Here is a 17,170-nt window from a genome sequence, read left to right as displayed (position 1 = left end):
CTTCATCTCCATTGCAACCCTGACCTAAAATTTTGTGATTCAAGTGTTTGTAGTGTGGACCAGCAGCACAGCACCTGGAAGCTTGTTAAAAATGCAGAATCTCAGGCTCTACCTGAGATCCACTAAATCAGAAATCTGCATTTTAACAAGGTCCCCAGGCAAAATTCTTTAAAATTTGAGAACATCTCTTCTCGTCTTTTGACATAGTTTACTATGTCAAAGTAAATCTCTGGCCCCCTAAAACTTTTCCTTTACCCTGCAAACCTCATAAGTCACCTCCCTCATTAAAGTCCATAACTAGCTCCCCATTGCTTTAGAGACACAATGCAAAAGCCTACAGAGTACAAAGCCCTGCGGAAGTTCCCCGCTGCCTAGTCTCCAGCCTCATTCTGCCTTCCCTTGTGGATGCCAGCCACATTAGTCTCTTTCCAATTCCTGTGCCAGGCTATATTTTTTCCAACTTGGGGCCTTTTTGCCTGCTGCCCACCCCTATACCCAGCATGATCGCAACTGCCCTGGCACATAGCTAACTCCTACTCTTTTGCTTCCTCAAAAAAAGCCCCTTCTCTCACAGCCCAACTGACATTAGCAACTCTCCTGTTAAGCTCTCTTTGCACATCATGCTCCTTTAAACATTTATCACAGTTGTATTTAAATAATGAAGTGTGTGTTTCATCATTCAATGTCAGTCTTCCCAATTGAACTGAAGTGATACAAACAACTGTATCGGCTCTGTGCATTGTTATATCCTTTCAGCGCCTAGCACAGTGCTGGATGGACATTAGGCTGTTCAATCAGTACCTGCTGACTTAATGAATATGAATGAATAATCGTTCCCTGGGATTTGTCTTGGCTCAGGGTGGCCCCACTTTCTTAGTTCAACTGGAATTGAGAATCAGAAAAAGACCTCAGAGGGCCAAGGAAGTATAAATTGACCACCAGCAGCTAATCAGGGATGAAAATGTCCAATTCTGACTGATGGACCCCATGCACGTGCTGAAAGGAAAACAGAAGCAGCCCGCCTGAGGGTGATGGTAAACATTTTGTTCCCCAGCCAGTGCCCTCCTCCTCAATACACTCCCAAACTGACCTTTAGAAGCACTTTTGTATTGTGGGAGGTCTCTTTTAACCTCCAGTGAATAGGGGTATGAAGTGGTGTTTGCTTTTTGCCCTTTGTTCTCTGGCTGAGAAAAGTCTGGAGGCGGTGGAGTGAGGCTTAGTAATACAATTGCCTTCCCTTTCATATGCTAAAGAGGGTTTTTCCTCCTGGTTTAGTATAATCTAAGAGTTGTGGAGGTCTGGAAGGGATCCACTCCTCTTCCTTCTGGCATCTCATTTCCTGCAGACTAGGGATAACTTTGCAATTAATAGAAAAACCAGAGCTATAAAAGTATCATCAACATTGCTCACCAAGCAACTCTGTGAGTTGAGCCAGTGTAGGATCATTAAATGCTAAGTTTACAGGAAGGACATCCAGGTGAAATGCGGGAAGTCCTGCCATCGTTGAAGCTGGCCAGAGATCCTTGCATTCCTGCCATTCTCCACACCTGGAGGAATAGTTGAGGTTGACTTGCTCAAGAGAGCATGTTATCACAGCCCTTGACTCTCATACAGGGGTGGATCTGGGTTTTGGGGCATTACATTTATATAGTTCGGAGGGTTCCCCAAATTAAGAAACAGAATGTTATGAATAAAATCAGGTTCCGGGCTTCAGAAAGATCTAGTGCAACTGAGGACAGGCTTTGTGACATACCACGTCTACCCCCAGCTGAGTATACTGGAAACGCTAGGCTTCAAAGCCCTTGGGCAAGTGTCTCACTACCTAAAGGCTTTATCCAGTAATCTGTAAAATGGAACTCTCAATCCCTTCTCCACAGAGATAAGGTAAAGATACGTAAGACAACGGCAGAGAAAGTACCCATTATTTGACAGGAAGTACTCAGTAAAAACGTTGTGGTGGAGACCTCTTTGGGAATTGACAAATCCCTTCTGGGCTACCTTCTCCTTCCCTTTAGTATCTCCTTTGCCTTTAAGTTTTTGCAGGTACTTCTGTGATCAATCTAGGAATCTAGGATGAGTATTCTTACTGGAGACTTAAGGAAAGCTCCCAAACAGGCAGCTGAAGTCAATACATTTGTTGGGACATCACAAGATTTTTTAAATAAATTTAATTTGCTTTACTTTTACTGTTTTATCCTCAGCTTTCTTTTTTCATATTTTTCTTTGTTTTACTTCATAAAGAGCCAATGCAATGTTATTTGTTTTGTTTTGTTTTTTCTTGTTTGGTTTGTTTAATTTGATTTTTCATTTAATTTTTTTTTTTTTTTTTTTTTTTTTTTTTTTGAGACGGAGTCTGGCTCTGTCGCCCAGGCTGGAGTGCAGTGGCCGGATCTCAGCTCACTGCAAGCTCCGCCTCCCGGGTTTACGCCATTCTCCTGCCTCAGCCTCCGGAGTAGCTGGGACTACAGGCGCCCGCCACCTCGCCCGGCTAGTTTTTTGTATTTTTAGTAGAGACGGGGTTTCACCGTGTTCGCCAGGATGGTCTCGATCTCCTGACCTCGTGATCCGCCCGTCTCGGCCTCCCAAAGTGCTGGGATTACAGGCTTGAGCCACCGCGCCCGGCCTTTTTCATTTAATTTTTTGCTACTGTGCAAAAGGCAATCCAAAGGTCAGTCTAGTGTGTGGTGTGTGTGTGTGTGTGTGTGTGTGTACCGAATTAGGTCCATATTGTTTATCATCCCTAATGTTTACCATCCCTTACCAGCTCCATGTTTATAATCCCGAGGGCATCTGAGTTTGTAATAAATTAAAATCAGCTAGCAAACACACAGAGGAGTAGGAAAGGAATAAGGAATAAGGAAACTGCTGGGAACTAATACATAGCAAGCAGGGAAACAGCACTGGAGTTTGTGAGGGAGCCTCTGGCCTGGTACTACCTTGTTCAATTCCCACTTTAGCCACTTACCAGCTTTTAACCTATAGCTATATTCATTTGAACTTTCTAAATCTCACTTTGCTCATGTAGAACACTGGGATATTTATAGAGCTTTCCTTAGAGTTTTGCTGTGAGGATTAAATGAGAAAATCCTCTCGAAGTGCTAAGAATAGTCAGTGGAACAGGGTAAACCCTCAATAAATGTTAGTTATTATTAACAGCACCTCCTGTGTAGCCCATAGTGAGCTTTATATGTGTCACCTCGTGTCACAGCAGTGAGACGTTAAATGGCCTCCCCAAGATGGGGAAATGTAAGAGTTTAGACAAAGAAACTATTTTTAATGAGTTTCCATTTACTGCTTTTTACCAAATCAAAGACTCATGGATTTGTAAGATTTGTAATGCTTATTTTCAAGCATTAAAACTTGAGAAAAAATATATGTCTCAGAAACAAAAGATAATAGTGCTCTTTCCACTATACTACATCATGTATCTCCCCCCAAATTTTTCTTCATTAGCACATTGTCCAATGGTAGATGTGCCCATTGCCAGCATTATTTATTAGCTAGATCATGTACAGATACCTCAGTCTGGAGTCCTGTAGCACTTACTGTACCTTCCATTGTCATCACTTCAAGATGTGATCCAGATATTTGGCAGATCAAGCTGGGAAGGTCACCCTTCTCCCAGCTAAAAAAACCCACTAGGCCACTGTATAGTAATGTTCAGTTTCTACCCTAATCCAAGTTTTGTGCTGACTTTCTCTGCAGAACACCTTAGTAGAGACTAGGGAGACCTGATTGTGGAAACTGCCCTGTAGAAAATGGGGTGATGTAGAAAATAAACTCAGAATTTGGTGTGAAGAACCTGAGTTGAGTGGCAACCTTTTCAACACAAGTAACTATGAGACTTGTGGGAAAGGACATCCTCTATAAAATGACAGGAATAATCCCACCCCACTTACTTCTGATCATCAGAGTGAAGATCTATGATATGCAGGTTGAGCATCCCTAATCTGAAAATCTGAAATCTGAAATGCTCCAAAATAAGAAACTGTTTGAGCACTGGCATGACACCATGAATGGAAACTCCACACCTGACCTCATGTGATTGGTCACGGTGAAAACACAGGCACATAACACACAGTTTTTCAGCATTCCCAAAGGAAAAAAGACCCTCTCAGCCCCTCGTTAACTGTGACATCTTTTCCATACATGCCCAGATTTCCCCACACAAGCACACCCACCAAGGTTCATAAAATGGCACATGTGCAGGCCAGACACGCCAATGGCAGGTTCCCCATGATGCCCTACACAAGGCCAAAACCTACATGCATTACTCACTGTGGGTTTTTGCTTATTCTCTGCTCTGTGGTGTAAAAATTTGTTGAACATGTCAAAAGTGCCTGCGGATACTCCTTTGGGTAACAGTGATAAGGAAAAGAGGAAGCATTTATGTTTATCCAAAGCACACAGAAAGTCAAGCTGTTGGAGAAACTGGACAGCAGTGTAAGTGTGAAATGTCTTATACAAGAGTACGGTGTTAGAATGACCTCCATATGTGACCTGAAGGAAAAGAAGGATAAACTGTTTAAGTTCTATGCTGAACTGATGAACAGAAGTTAATGAAAAATAGAAAAACACTGCATAAAGCTAAAAATGAAGATGTTGATTATATATTGAAAGAGTAGGTCTGTCAGTGTCACAGTGAACTTATGCCACTTAACAATACGCTGATCATAAAACAAGTGAAGATCTTTCATGATAAACTAAAAATTGAAAGGAACTGGTGAATATTCAACAGACTGGTACAAAATGTTTATGAAACCAATCAACAATGATGTCCCTGGGGATCCATGTCTTTTTGTTAGCATAATAATGGACTGGTAAGAAATTCACTCCAGAAATTTAAGAAAAGACATAGCATTAAATTTTTGAAAATCTGTGGTGATATACCAGGTACAGTGGCTCATGACTATTATCCCAGAACTTTGGGAGGCTGAGGCGGGCAGATTGCCTGAGGTCAGGAGTTTGAGACAGCTTGACTAACTGTCTCTACTGAAAATATAAAAATTAGCCAGGCACAGTGGCACATGCCTGTAATCCCAGCTACTTGGGAGGCTGAGGCAGGAGAATCGCTTCAACCTGGGAGGCAGAGGTTGCAGTGAGCCGAGATCACGTCACTGCACTGCAGCCTGCACAACAGAGTGAGACTCTGTCTCAAAAAGAAAAAAAAATTACGGTGGTAAAGCATCTGCTAATCACAAAGCAGTGAAGAAACTCATTGATGAGTTTGCCAAGGTCATTGGTTATGAAAATCGGATGCCAGAACAAGTCTATAATGCTGATGAGACATCGCTGCTCTGGCATTATTGTCCCAGAAAGACATTGACTACAGCTGATGAGACAGCACTTACAGGAATTAAGGCTGCCAAGGACAGAATAACTGTACTGGGATGTGCTAATGCGGCAGGCGTGCATAAGTGTAAACTTACCGTGATAGGCAAAAGCTTACATCCTCCCTATTTTCAAGGAGTGAATTTCTTACTGGTTCATTATTATATTAACAAAAAGAGATGGATCACCATGGAATCTTTTTCTGATTGGGTTCACAAACACTTTGTACCAGTGGCTTGTGCTTACTGTGGATGGCTTACTGTAGATGGCTTATGCTGAACGAGATGATGACTGCAAGATTTTGCTGTTCCCTGACAACTGTTCTGCTCATCCTCAGTTGAAATTCTCACCAGAAATAATGTTTATACTATGTACTTTCTCCCAAATGTGACTTCAGTAATTTAGCCATGTGACTCAGGTATCTTTAGGTCAATGAAGAGTAAATATAAAAACATTTTCTTGAACAATATGCTAGCAGCAGTGAACAGAGGTGTGGGTGTGGAAGATTTTCAAGAGGAGTTTAGCATGAAAGATGACATATATGCTGTTGCCAACACTTGCAACACAATGACTAAAGGCACAGTGTACATGCCTGACACAACCTCTGGCCTGCCACTATGTTCAGAGTTGATGATGAACAAAGTGGTGACTTTGAAGAATTCCATATGTCAAGTGAGAAAAAAAAGTCTCTGACCTTCTTACATATGCAAAAATATATATATTTTCAGAGGCTGTTGTAAGTAAGCTGGAAAAAGCAGATATTAAAGACATTTTTAACACGGATAATGAGTCTCCAGTTGTTCACTTATCAACCAATGGTGAAATAGCTGAAATGACTCTGAATCAGTATGATGGTTATAATCCAGGCCTGGTGGCTCATACCTATAATTCCAGTGCTTTGGGAGGCCAACGTGGAGGGTCACTTAAGCCCATGAGTTCAAGACTGGCCTGGGCAACATAGGAGACTCCCATCTCTACAAAAAATTAAAAATTTGCTGAGCATGGAGGTGCACACCTGTAGTCCTAGTTACTTGGGAGGCTGAGATGGGAGAATCACATGAGCCCATGAGTTCAAGGCTGCAGTGAGCTATGATCTATAATTTATGATGAAGTCATTGCACTCCAGCCTGGATGAAAGAGTGAGACCCTGTCTCTACAAAGAAAATTTAAAGAAACAACAACAACAACAAAAAGATGATGGTGACAATGAAGTTGATCTTAACATTACAGAAAAAGTGTCTATAGGCAGCATGCTGAAAATGTGTTATGGGTTTATTGAAGGATGAAAGCAGCATGTATTCATAATAGAACAAGAAGTCATGTCCATTAATAAAATCAGGGGCTTCTAAAACAAAAACCATTGTTAATGAGGCAGATGACTTTGGAGGAAACATTTTAAAAAGCTATCCAGCAGAATGTCTCCTCATTGCTAGAGGACCCACCTCCTGGTCCCTCAACTGCTTCTGATGTTTCTTCTTACCTGGAAAAAAAAAAAAAGGACAGTGTACTGTAACCTTCTAATCCAAACCTTTTAATTGTAGGTGGAGACAGAAAGTCCACAGTTGTTTGTTTTGCTGTTGTTTGACAGTTGTTACAAATATCCTGATGATGTCACCGTGCTGCTCAGTTAGCCCAAACACATCATTTTTTCCCTCTATTAATTGTATGTCATACTTTTTCCTGTATGTATGTGTAAATAAGTGTAACAAAACAATTGCTTATCAGTAGCATATAAAATCAAAGTCAAGAATGATGGTGATGCCAAAGAACCACATATTGTCCACATGGGTGGGTAAGATAGTGACACCTTTGCTTTCTGATGGTTCAATGTAACTGTTTCATGCCCAAAAATGATCAAACATGTTGTATACAATTACCTTCAGGTATGTGTATAAGGTGTATATAAAACATAAATGAATTTTGTGTTTAGACTTGGGTCTCATTCCCATGATATCTTATCATGTACATGCAAATATTCCAAAATTGGAAAAAAAATCTCAAACCCCAAAAATTTCGGTTGCAAGCATTTCAGATAAGGGGTACTCAGTACTCAACCTGTAACACTTGTGAAATATAATATGTGTGGATGTGTTGTACAAATGTAACCTTTATTAATGTCATTGTTAATTGCTGTAGCTTGTTACTTTTAGCAGAAAATAGGCAATAAGATGGTGGGAGTTGGGCAAATCACTTGCAGAAAAGGTATATGCATATATGATTGTGTATGTATTCTGAAAATTCTAGAAGGGTATGTTCCAAATGGTATATGGTAGTGGGGCTTACTTCCATATTTGTGGATTAAGTTGTTCTTTTTATTTTTTATTTTTTTAACATTTCTTTGTCAATATTCAATAAAAATATGTAGTTTTAATAATAGTAAACTACATATTTTTTTATTTCAATGAATCTATAAAAACAACAAAGAATCCCATGCTATAAAGAGGTTCTTTCCAGGCCAGGTGCGGTGACTTGCGCCTGTAATCCCAGCACTTTGGGAGGCTGAGGTGGGTGGATCACCTAAGGTCAGGAGTTCGAGACCAGCCTGGTCAACCCTGTCTCTACTAAAAATACAAAAATTAGCCAGGTGTGGTGACGCATGCCTGTAATCTCAGCTACTTGGGAAACTGAGGAAGGAGAATCGCTTGAACCTGGGAGGTGGAGTTTGCAGTGAACCAAGATCATACCACTGCACTTTAGCCTGGGTGACAGAGCAAGACTCCATCTAAAACAAACAAACAAACAAACAAACACAGTAGAGTTTCCAGAAACTGTGGTTTGACCAAATTGAATCAATTCTTAACACATCTTATTCCAGCCCACCACCCTGCCCCTGTAGGTTACAGATCATGTGAAAAAACGGCCCCTACTAACCAACCGTGTTTTAAATTCTATGGCCTAATTTTTTTTTTTGGAATGAAGTCTTGCTCTTGCTGCCTAGGCTAGAGTGCAGTGGGGGCAATCTCAGCTCACTGCAGCCTCCACTTTCTGGGTTCAAGCTATTTTCCTGCCTCAGCCTTCTGAGTAACTGGGATTACAGGCGCCCACCACCACGCCCAACTAATTTTTATACTTTTAGTAGAGACGGGGTTTTGCCATATTGGCCAGGCTTGTCTCGAACTCCTGACCTCAGGTGATCCGCCCGCCTCGGCCTCCCAAAGTGCTGGGACCACAGTCGTGAGACAGCATGCCCGGCTATGGCCTAATTTTTGATGGTTGTTAGTTTTGGTTTGTTTTTTTCTTACAAAACTTTAGTTAGATATCTTCACTTAAGAAGGGAGTACCTCTTTGAAAGAAAAACAATGAATTTTCATACCACTAATTATTAAGATTTACAATCAAAAGAATCTCAATTTGAGCAGAGAATCAGTAGTTTCCTCAAACAAAAATCACAACATCTCAGAAATTGGAAATTTCTCATACAATTTTAAAAACCAAAACAATGACTTTTTTTTTTTTTTTTTTTTTAGACAGAGTCTCGCTCTGTTGCCCAGGCTGGAGTGCAGTGGCGTAATCTCGGCTCACAGCAAGCTCCGCCTCCCGGGTTCACTTTTTAAGAAAACTAAAACATTCATCATTTCACCTCCATGGCCAGTCTACGACAGGCTCTTTTGCTGATAGGACTTCCTCCTCTCACTTTTGAGATTGATAACATGCTTATAGCTCTCTCCTCAGACCTGGTCTTCTAATAGGCTCTTCTTCGGAGATCACACATCTAGTACCACCTCTTTGCATATAATTTCCAAATATTATTTTCTGGCTTGAAACACCCTTTTCATTTCTGTAAAACTTTTCACTTATCAGTTAGCCCAATTTACATTCATTGCTAATATCTCATCCCAAACTTGCTCAGAGCCAAATTAATCTTTCTTTCTTTTTGTTTTGTTTTGTTTGTTTTGGTACACCATAATTCTTCCCAGTCAACCAAGACCAGCCAAGACTGACATGTTTTTTCTTTGACTTCTTCCTTCTCTATGCCCCACAATTCTTTGCTTAGATTTTTATTATGCCCTTTGTTTCTTCCCATGTCTATTCCCACCTCCCTGGTTCAGGCTCTTGCTTTCAAAGCAAGCAACACAAGTGAAGAGAAACAAGCAATAGGAGGTGAGAGAAGCACTCACAAAGGGTCTAGCACATGACCAAGAACTTGAAAGATATTCTCCTTAAGTGAAATAGGTATACCAAAATAATAAAACAGCATCAATAGAGGCACCCCAGGCACAGATATGCCAGGCATCATGAAAGAAAAGGAAGAAGCTGGTGGGGCTTTTGTGTTGGGGCTGTATAAAGATTCTCAGGGATTAGGTTGGACAGGTAGGTTCATTCCAGAAAGACTTTGAATTACATTCTCTAAGCAGTGGAAAAATAAACTTATGTGGCAAGAAAATCTGTTATAAAACTGGTGTGGGCCAGGTGCAGTGGCTCACACCTTTTATCCCAGCATTTAGCGACACTGAGGCAGGAGGATCACTTGAACCCAGGAGTTTGAGACCAGCCCGGGCAACAAAGTGAGACCCTGTCTCTACAGAAAATTTAAACAAAATAACACAAAAACTGTTTTGATAGCCAAGGGAACAAACCATGGCAGTACTAATTATGGCAATAGGAATTGACACACAACATATTTGACTCTTAGAATCCACTGTTTTGGTGACTAGTTGCTTGTGGGAGAGGGGCAGGTGGGAGATGAAGAGGTAACTCTGAGTTTGGTAGCCTGGGTACTTAAAAGCATGATTCACCTTGAAGAGCAATGCAAATTGAGCTTTGCATTTCTGAATGACAGTAAAGCTCAGTTTTAGGCATGTAGACTGTGATGTGTCAGTGGGATATACAGGTGGAGAGGCCCAAAACACACTATTACCTCTGTGAGAATGATCTCCTAGGAAATCTATTCCTAGATCCCTGTTGGATATATGCCTTTTATTTATATATCCCATCAAAACAAAGACAACCTGTCCAGCCCTGAACCTATCATGATTTATTTGCCACAAGCCACCTTCACATTCCCACTGCTCTATTTTGGATAATGACATTTTCATTTTCCAAAGTCCTTGTCTAGTACCTATAGGTTGTTTTCAATTCCTTTCTCCTTTAATGCTTATCTTTACTTGGGCACCAAATCTTATTAATTTTTTCCTTTACAGCGTTTCTCACATCCACAAATCTTCTGCCTCATCTAACGGCTGTTGCCTAACTCTGGCCCTTATTTTTTTTATAGCTTAGTAATCACTTCCTAACAGGACCCTTGCTGCCAGGCTGCCCTCTAACAACCCATTCTATCTCCCACAATAAGGTTACTCTTCCTAAAACCCTATATTGATCTTGTCACTCCCTTTCTCACAAACCTTCATTCCAAAGCAAGCAACACAAGTGAAGAGAAACAAGAAATAGGAGGTCAGAGAAGCACTCACAATGGGTCTAGCATGTGACTCAGAACTTGAAAGATATTCTCCTTAAATGGAAAAGCCTGGACAACATAGCGAGGTGCTGTCTCTACAGAAAATGTAAACAAAACAACACAAACCCTTTCTCACAAAATTTCATTGACTTTCTATTATTAATAAGATAAAGTTCAAATTCCTTAATATGATTCAATTCCTGATATGTATAGTCTAGCATTTTCTCCAGCCAAACTGATCTGCTTAGCATCCTAGCAAACTACTCTACTCTCCCCAGGTTTTGCTTCATTGTCTGCATTTTAATCAGAGTATATGGAGGGCAAAAACTACTTTTTTAAAAACACCTTGAAACGCAAAAGAAAGGTGTTGGTGTCTTGGCATAGTCTCAGATGGGACTCCATTGAACACATCTGGCCAACTTGCCATGCCAGGGGCTCCAATCACAGATCTAAAGACTACATAAAAGAAGGGAAAGAAAAAACAAGAGAAAGTAGGGAAGAAAGGAATAAAGAGGAGATCAAAGAAAGAGATGTATAGGAGTTGGCCATAAACGACACACATCAGAGTTCTCATCCCTTTCTAAATAACCAGTCTTTATAAACTTAAAAGTGATTATCCTCTTCCCTTGGAGCGCCTCAAGGGTAGAAATGAAGTCTTTTTTTTTTTTTTTTTTTTTGGTCTCCAGCGCCCAGCACAAAGGCTGGCACATAGATAGTGCTCAGTAAATGATTCTCAAATGAATTGCCAGCAACTGACTCATCTTCAATTAAAGGATGTTGGTGACTTCACCATCCTCCCAGATTACATTCTGCACTTGTAAAGACTTCTTTTGCTTTCTGTGTGCCTTTTCCAAGATGTCCAGAACAACATTGAGGAAAAAAACAGCACTCAAAAAGGAATTTTTAAAAATACAGTATATATTGGGAAAATTGATTTACTCCAATATACTCCTATTTGTTGGTCCTTTTTCTAGAATCATATTTGACTTTCTGTCTCATTTCCAGTTATGAGTAACTTCCACCATTAACTCTTTCAAGCAATAATCATTCATTGCTAGTCACTGTTCTTGCTATGTTGGTATAATCTGTTTTTCCCTCTTAATAAACGTATTACTCTATGATAGTTGCTAATGAAGTTCATTCTTTCTGCCTCCACCTCTTCCCCATCTTGCCAGACCATTTGGAATTCTAATCCTGTCCTGGATGCTCGCCTTCCTAACTGACGATGGGTGTCATCTGCTAACAGCATGCTATCATCTGTCAGCTCTAGGAGCTTATTTTCTGTTCTATCCATGTAAATCATTGATGAAATATTAAAGAATCAGCCCCAGAATGGAGGCCTGTAGGACATGATTTCTAATATCCCTGAGTTTGACATGAATACTATTGACAATAAATTTGTCGTAAAACTACCTACCACAGAGCCAGACTTCCCCCAGTGTATTGGTGGAATATATATAGCCTTGGGGAAGGTAATCAAAAGTCTTCCTGGGGCCAAATAGCCATGGAAAAGTTTAGGGAGAAAACTAATGTACTGACTGCCCACATTTCTGTTAAGCAGGCACTTCATGTATGTTAATTTAATGAATCCCTCCACCATTCTATAAGGCAGTATAGTATAGTGGTTAATGCCAGGGATCCTAAGGTTAACGTGTCTGAGGTTGAATTCTTACTGCATCACTTTCTAGCTGCATAAAATTGGCAAAACATTGAAATTCTCTGTGTTTAATTTTTTCATCTAAAAATAACAATAGAATTCACCTCAAAGAATTGTTTTGAGGATCCCATTGCATGTAAAGCACTTAAACAGTGCCTGGCACACACTGAATTTTCTACAAATCTTAGCTGTTATTATTATCACATATTAAAGTTGAGGAAACTAAGGCTGGTATGTAGCAGAGCCAAAATTTGAGACCTAAGTGTGTCTGACTCCAAGTCTCATCTCTTTCTACTCTATTGTACAGACTTTTAGATTTATATTCAACATATTTCCAAAAGAGATTTCAGATGAAAATGACTCTAGCAGTCAGAAATGCATTAGATTGTACCTAAGCCTCATAATTTAAGCCACTATTTATTTGTTGGGGAGGTATTTATATTTGGTTGAGTTCTGTTTGAAAAACAAGTTATTTTATAAGAGAAAAAAAAATGACCTAAGTATAAAATGAGAATCATATACTAGATTTGAAAACCTTCAGGGATCAACCAGTTAAAACTATAGACTAATGACTAATGAAGGGTTCTTCTGGGATTTTTGTTAAATTTTTTTTCTAATTACATAATGGTAAGTGCTTAAAGTAGAAAACTCGGAAAACTCTGACAAGCCCTGAGGAGAAAAATCACCCATAATTCAAATAATACTCATAATCACTATTAATGTTTTCATGTGTGTACTTTCTTTAATTTGATATTTCTTTATAAAATGAAAAAAATAACAAAATAAAAAAATGTATATTTGTTTACAAAAATTTTCTTTACAAAGTGGTATCACAGTACGCATGCTATTTTAGTAGACTGCTTTTTCACTTAGCAATAGATCATCAGCGTTTTTCTATGTCATTGTTGTACTGACTTTTAATATTTGAAAAATCTATAAAAAAAAAACATAGGAAAGTACCATAAATAACTAATCCCCTTTTGTTGGACATTTAGGTTGATTCTATTTTCTCCCTTACCATTATAAATAAAACTGTCATGAAGAGCCTTGTATTATGTTGTTGCATAATTCTCTCATTATGCACAAATCCTTCTTATCCTTAACAGATGGTTAGCCAGCCTCTGTTTGATCACTTCCAGTAACAGGGAGCTCACTTCTTTGCCAGACAGCTCATTCCATTTATGGACAACTCTAATTGTTAGAAAGTTCTTTATTTTTAACCCAAATCTGTTCCCCTTAACTTACACTCATTGATTCTAGTTTTGTGGTCTGGAATTACCCAAAGCAATCTTTTTTTTTTTTTTTTTTTTTTTTTTTTTTTTTTTTTTTTGTACTTGGAAGCCCATCAAATACTTGAGGAAGGCCATAATGAAACTCCCTAAGTATTCTCTTCTTGAAGATAAATATCCACGTTTATAAGTCTTATGATAAAAAAGGATGAGAAATTGGTTGTGGTGAAGGAGTTCCTCAAGAAAGATATAAATTCGGTGACAGATCATATTTCCCTTTTTGCTTTGGCCTCCTGGAAGCTCAGAGACTACTTGGCTGCCCTGTTTTTGTAACAGTAGATCCTTGTCACCTGTTTATATGTGCAGTATCTTTTCTCTTGGATCTAATCATCCTATTTTGCCTACATTTTTATGTCTATAAGTTTTCCTTAAAAAAAAAAAACAACTTACTGGTAGATCTCGTGAAGATGCAAAGTAGATTGGTGATTACCAGAGGCCAGGAAAGATAGAGGGGTGGGGTGATAAAGACAGGGTAATTAAAGGATACAAATACACAGTACAATAAAAGAAATAAGACTTGGTATTTTGTAGATCAGTAGGGTGACTATAGTTAACATTAATCTCTTGTATATTTCAAAACAGATAGAAGAGAATAATTAGGATGTTCCTAGCATAAAGAAAAATAGTTAAGGTGATTGATATTCTAATTATCCTGATGTGATTACAGGAATGCATCAAATGATCACATGTACCCCTGAAATATGTGCATCTATTATATATCAATTAAAAACATAAAAATAAATAAATAATAACAATTTTAAAATTTATTATAAGCTCTCATAAATCCTCTGTAGTACAAGATGCAATATAATCATGTAGGTTTCTCTATTATCTTTAGCCACTCTGTAAAAAATTAGTTGATCCTTTTGGTTCTCTCTTAGTATTTTAGTACATATGCCCATCTTTAACTTCCAAAAGCTATCAGAGCAAAGCAATCGTTTTAATTCCCTGCCCCTTTTCTCTGGTGGGGGAACTGAATGGAATGGGAGGATAGAAAACAGACTCTCATTCCTCCAAATCATTAGTTGTTTCTATCAAATTTTCAGTATCTCCTCTGTCATCCAATGGCATCATTTTCTGTCCTTAAAAGACACTATAACACGTATCTCACTGACCCTCAGAGCAGTGATCACCACGCATGACACTGCAGGGTCCACAGACTATCCATACACATGTGAGGATGGGTCATCCTCCCTGCAGCACCTCTGATAGCAAAGTACCATTATCCTCATTGTAGCCTCGGAGAACAGAGGCTCAGAGAGGTGAGACTTGAATCCAGGTCCTCTAACTCTGAATCTGAGAGCCCATCCATGCCCCTACAGTGTATGGACTTCAGAAGAGCTCTGGACAGACCCAAGCCAAGAGGATTTCACTCCTGTTGGCCAGGAGGCAGGCAACTCTGCATGTTCCTCCTTTCAGTCAGGAATCCAGCTCTGATGATCCTCTTCCCACAGAGAGAAGCGTGCTGGCTGCCAGTTGCATATGGCTTGACGAAGATAGGAGAGGACATAAAGACACCCCCCTCCTCCCTGTGCCCCCGGAGGAGAATCAAGCAGATTGTTTCTTGCATGGAGGAAGTGGATGTGAGAAACCCAAGGCAGCAGGCAGACCTCAAATGGGTGAGAATCACAGTGACTCCCCTGACCCCCTTGCAAGCTCTGTCTTGAGGAGCCAGGTTCGAAGGCACCAGGGCTGCCTGTGGGCCAAAGAGCTAGACCATTTCAGCCCCAGGAGCTTCCTCCCTGAGATGCCCACCTGAAGAGAAGCCGCTCTTGCCTTCAGCCTCCCTGGAAGACCTCCGCTGCCGGCAGGCTGGTCGATGTAACAGCTCAGAGTTGAAACCCTCTTAAAAATAGCTCTGTTCCCTTCTGGGTTTAGCAACTCACACTTGAAAAGCTCTTTATTCTTTATAATGAATAGAGAGCAGGAACTTTTCATTGACAAAGAGGAACTAAAATACAAAATAAAGGCAGACCGATGGTAGTTATTCTTTTGAAGCGGTGGACAGAGAGGGCTTCAGTACTCAGCTTTCACAGATATCTACCCTTTCCTTGGGTTATTCCTGGAATAGAGGCATGAAGAGGCTTTTGAGCGGCTCTTGCTGTCAAAAGCTCATGTGTGGTGGGCAGTATTTCAGGTGACAGCATTAGCTAGAGATCAGCAGAGCAGTTTGAAGTTGAAATTTCAATCTAATTAATCGACTGCAGGAGAAAAAGACCTGAAAGAAGGACTTAACTCTTTGCTCTCCAGGCCTTCAAGACTCCTGACCATACTGAGGAAGGGCTGAGCAGGTCTGACAGTAACAGGATGGGAGTGAAAGGTCAAGAAGCCAATACTTATCTGGGTGGGAGGGACCACCATTAGGTACGTGTTGGGGAACCTTGTCTGTCAGGCCAGAATTACTCAGTTTATGTCTTGCCCATAAATCAAAAGTAATACAGATGGAGGAATAATGTCAAATCTAGTTTCAAAGTAATTTATTTTCTTTAAATCAAATGAAATGCATCTCTCAGAGTCCCAATGAGTTGGTGAGAAATTTGATCTCAGTTATTATTTGGGTCTTCTTCCCTCCTTCCAAATATAAACATCTGGGAGGCATGTGAGTTACCTGGGAAAGAGGGAAAAGACGTGTACATTATGCAGGGTAATTGAAGCTGGTCATATGCCAAAAACTCCAAATCACATTGTCTTAAGATAGGATGTTTATTCCTTGCTCAAAGTCCAATGTGGATGTTCATGATCAGGAAGTCATCCCAGGCAGCTCTTCTCCAAGCAGTGACTCAGGGATCCAAGCCCCTTCCACGATGGGGCTCTGTCATCATCTGGGCTTTGAAATCATTTGCTTCCTGCCACTCTGACTGGAAAGGAATTAGAGGTAGAGATAGAGAGATCATGAGGATATATTTACAAATCAGGCCCTAAAGTGGTATATTACTTTAGCCCACATTCAATCAGTCAGACTCAACCACTTAGCTGTAAGTTGATACAAGGAGGCTGGCAGAGAAATAGAATTTAACTGTGTGCCCAGTGAAGAGAAATATCTATTGATAAAATTTAGCAATCTGTACCAATGTATCTAATCTTTGGGTCATATGGCTTTTTCTGTTATTCTTCTCGTTCATTCCACATGGTCCATAGTAGCTTGATGCTCTCTCTTTGTCAGAAGGATTCAGTGAGGCTGGAAACCACACCTGCTACAGTCTTGCTGCTGCTTCTGCCGAGGGGCGTCATGGACCCATCAAATTCTAACTCTTCTTTTTCTCTTTCCTCTAAAGCATCCTTTCCTTTTCTCCTAGGATTTCTAGTGTAACTTTTTCTTTTTTTTCTTTTTTGAGACAAAGTCTTGCTCTGCCACCCAGGCTGGAGTGCAGTGGCACGATCTCGGCTCACAGCAACCTCCACCTCCCGAGTTCAAGTGATTCTCCTGCCTCAGCCTCCTGAGTAGCTGAGATTACAGGCACGCGCCACCACACCCGGCTAATTTTTGTACTTTTAGTA

General features: G+C 40.1%; 1 long non-coding RNA gene across 3 annotated transcripts in view; it reads right to left on the bottom strand.

Moving 5' to 3' along the window:
* Nucleotides 1-16,132: 16,132 nt before the first annotated feature.
* The window catches only part of LOC119625359 (uncharacterized), a 47,011-nt gene continuing 45,973 nt past the window's right edge, over nucleotides 16,133-17,170 (bottom strand). For all 3 annotated transcript variants that reach the window (XR_005241554.2, XR_012094191.1, XR_005241553.2), the window contains one exon: nucleotides 16,133-16,530. This is a non-coding gene — a long non-coding RNA (uncharacterized lncRNA). The remainder of the gene's footprint in view (nucleotides 16,531-17,170) is intronic.

Source organism: Chlorocebus sabaeus, chromosome 10 (genome assembly GCF_047675955.1).
Source record: "Chlorocebus sabaeus isolate Y175 chromosome 10, mChlSab1.0.hap1, whole genome shotgun sequence".
Lineage (NCBI taxonomy): Eukaryota > Metazoa > Chordata > Mammalia > Primates > Cercopithecidae > Chlorocebus > Chlorocebus sabaeus.
The sequence above is the reverse complement of the archived record's forward strand: the minus strand, read 5'-3'. Positions and strand labels throughout refer to the sequence as shown.